The sequence below is a fragment of the Cryptomeria japonica genome, chromosome 10 (genome assembly GCF_030272615.1).
Source record: "Cryptomeria japonica chromosome 10, Sugi_1.0, whole genome shotgun sequence".
In the NCBI taxonomy this organism is placed as follows: domain Eukaryota; kingdom Viridiplantae; phylum Streptophyta; class Pinopsida; order Cupressales; family Cupressaceae; genus Cryptomeria; species Cryptomeria japonica.
In genome coordinates, this window is record NC_081414.1 from 236,987,862 (window position 1) to 236,991,683 (window position 3,822).

Here is a 3,822-nt window from a genome sequence, read left to right on the forward strand (position 1 = left end):
TGATCATCACCAATACTCAAGGAACGTGGTGGAGATCAAGGATACAAACCCAATCATCACCAACACCCGGGCAAGGCATATACAAAATGAAGTGGGTGGCAGGACTGTATCCCCGCCACACACCGTGGAGCAAGGCTTTGATGTATGGCAGGGCCACAACCACTACACACACTATTAGGGCATAACAAAAATACAATGTGAGTTGGATTAAAGTCTGACACACATCAGAGCCAAAACTTTGATGTGTGTCGGCCTTAGAACCTGGTTCACATCATCGACTAGGGTTTCAAAGCAAAGCAAAAAAGATAAATGGCAGATTCAAATACTAACATCAGACATTGAAGTAAGAACTTCAATATATGTTTTATCATTCGAATTCCACTTTCCAAATAGAGATGCGATAAGTAAAAAATGGGGAAAGATCTAAACATGCCCATGAAAGATGAATCTGATTTCAAACAAGAAGAGATCGATGCCTTATGAATCTCCAAGTAAAATGAAAAGAAATAAGGACAAGAATCGATAATAAAAAGATAAGAAGCATAAATGAAATTGGACTCTTTAAGCATTAAATGATAAATCGTGCATCATTTGGTGTAAATCAATCTTATAGGTCCGACTTACACTATAAAGCCCAAAATGGTGTAAATTGGACCTATAGGTTTGATTAACACCAATATGATCTTCACAGTGCAAAATCGGGTTTTAAACCCGATTTGACACCACAAGACTGAAAATGGTGCATGACTCGGGTTAAAACTCAACATGACACCAAAATAGGAAAAAAAAATAACTAAAAGTTAAAATTTGAAATTTTAACTAATAGAATGGAATTCCAGGACTAAAAACCAAGAATTTGAGGACAAAAGAGAAGACAAAAATGCCTCCTAAAATTTGTACGAGTTATCTTGTTTTCTCACAAAATGAAAACAAGGATAACATAGTAGACCTTCAAATATCAAAGTCACCTACTCAATCTACAATTAGCAAAACCTTATATATCCAATGATTAGTACACATTATCAATACCATGATAACACAAATAGTAACTAAAATTTCTATTTAAAAATATAAAGACACTCTTAACAAAATTACAATGCTCTCTACTAGGGTTAGACATAAACCTACTCAAAGCCCTCACTACTTGGATGATATCTAGTTTAGAGAAAATTGTTACGATTATGTGGCGTTAACCTTGCAATCCTAAGCCATTCATATGTCTCCATGTTCCTTAAAAAGTGTTCCCTAGAACATGTGAAAAATATTTAATATTTGTACCTTATCGATATTTGTAATTGTATTTTCAAGAGGTTGTCACGAAGAGGCTATAAAGATAAATCAAAATGGACAAAAAACACTCTTTCCCATGTCCATATTGAGACATGAAGGGTCATGCATAAAGAGACCAAGTTTGGGAAGAGAAAAGGTGTCCATTTGGGGATTTGAACAATCATCGAGAGTTAAGGAGCACTCAAAATGTCTAAAGTCTAGTGGCTTTGGGTTTGGTGTCCAAAGAGGAGTCACTTGAAGATTTTTATTGTTTTATAATATTTATTTTATATTCATTCTCAAAGGAATGAGTTTTTGCAAGTGGTTATGGCCCCTAAATTACCATTCAACAATATTAAGCAACAAGTATCAGTGTATAAAACATGATCAAAATATTTAGGGCATAAGTGGGCTGTAACACCTCATATCCAATGAACATGAAATTGAGGCATGCAAGTATAACCAACCAAAAGGAAAAAGAGGTCCAAGAACTCCATGGCTATTTGTGGGCCAACTCCACAACCCTATCATATGCAAGCATGCAAATGAACTAATTTATTCCAAAATTTTTAGATCATCCAATGATCGACTCCATAGCCTACACACATTCAAAGGTACTATAACAATACCTTGCAATGCTAGAGACTAAAGACAAACATGCAACACAAGCACATACAACCATAGTCATGACAACCCAAGTTTCTTCATATGATCAAGGAGCCAGGAACAAATACCCAACATGAAAATTCTACCACACATGATCATAAAATAAAAAGAACACCACCATGCATAAGGGTTTCTATATACTATCAAATTATTAGCTCTAAATCAATATCATATCAAATAAAAATACATGATCAAATACATAATACTCCATCTTGTCCATCCTTTAAATCCATATCATATCTTGAAAAACAAGATCAACTACAAGACTTCCACTGGAAAATAAGGATTAATAATCAGCCAATTCCTTCATATAGATTCCCTCAAGATTCCTATTCTATAATAGAAGAAATACCCAAAACCTTAAACATCATGAATCTTTTTACATGAAAACAACATGTAAGTTCATGCAAGTACATACAAATCACATAGATACACATAGAATCCATAGAATTGAGCTCTAGTACCAGTAGAAAAGAAAAAAATGACTCTGATATACACCTTAGAATATTCTTCATTTCTTTTTCTTAACTAGTTATTTAATAAATTGACACAAGCACATACTACTATGTCTTAAATGCAGAAACAAACATGATTTATTTCCCATCATGTACTAACCCTTAGAGGAAAGATAACATAGTTTGCATATCTAAGTAAATTTCAACGATATAATCATATATAAATCAACACTTCAAGAACATGAAAGAATAAGAATAGAAGAAAGATAGATATAAAAGAAAAAAAAAATTAATATATGCGGGGAAAAGCCTTTTAAGTAAAAAAACCTCATACTCGAGAGCATCAAAACATTGTATTAATCTTAAATAAACATTGTTATAGTACATTTACATGCTTAAAGCCTTAACATGGATATTTACATCTTTATTTTCTCTCGAGTAAATTAGACAACATAAACCTTAAATGAATAATTCTCCCCACACATTCCTCAAGAAAACACTCATATTTTTGAGCTACAAGATAGACACCTAAAATTGCCACATGACATCATCATCGTCACTGCATGCATGCAAGAATGAAGATGAACATGGTGCCTATCTTATCCTACACATACAAACTAAAACTAATAATTGTAAACAACACATACAAGGCGCATGCAAGCTCAAAATTTGCATGAATAGCACCTACCTACATAACTCCACTTGTCTTCATAATTTCTAAAATTGATTCATCTTCTTTAACTGTTTCACGTGAGTTAACTATCAATGTTGACTTTAATCAACTCATACAAGGAAGGATGCATCTCCTTAAAATAGGAACCATGCCATCCATGCCAATTCACATGCAAGATGACAACTCAAAGTGGCACATCCACAAATGAAATCATCAAATGCACATGAATTTAATTACATAGGGACATTATCAACACAATTTCAACATTAATAATTTAATAATCAAAGTTAGGAAATCAAAGATCGAGACACCTTATTCTTAACAATTTTAAAATATATATATATATATAATTTAAAAATTTACAAAGGTAAACAATACCATTTTTTGTTAATATTTTATTATCTTATACTATTTAATATAGATGTCACATTTCCGAGCTTCATGTTAAAAAGTTAGATTTGTGATCTTTTCCTTTATTAAATAGTGACTAGTTTCAAACTTTTACTTTGACAAACTAGAAGAGTGGCTAAATATGCAAGGAGGGAACAATTTATGGAGAATATAATATGAGGCTTCTTTTGTATGAAAATGACCTCATGTTGATTGCAAGCTCTACTCATAGACTAAAATAGCACCTAAAATCTTTGGAGCATTTTTACTAGGAGGTCGGTTTACAACTTAACATTAAAAAGACTAGAACATTGATCCAACTAAGAGATGACTAACATATCTATATTTAGAAAAATATATGTAAAAAAT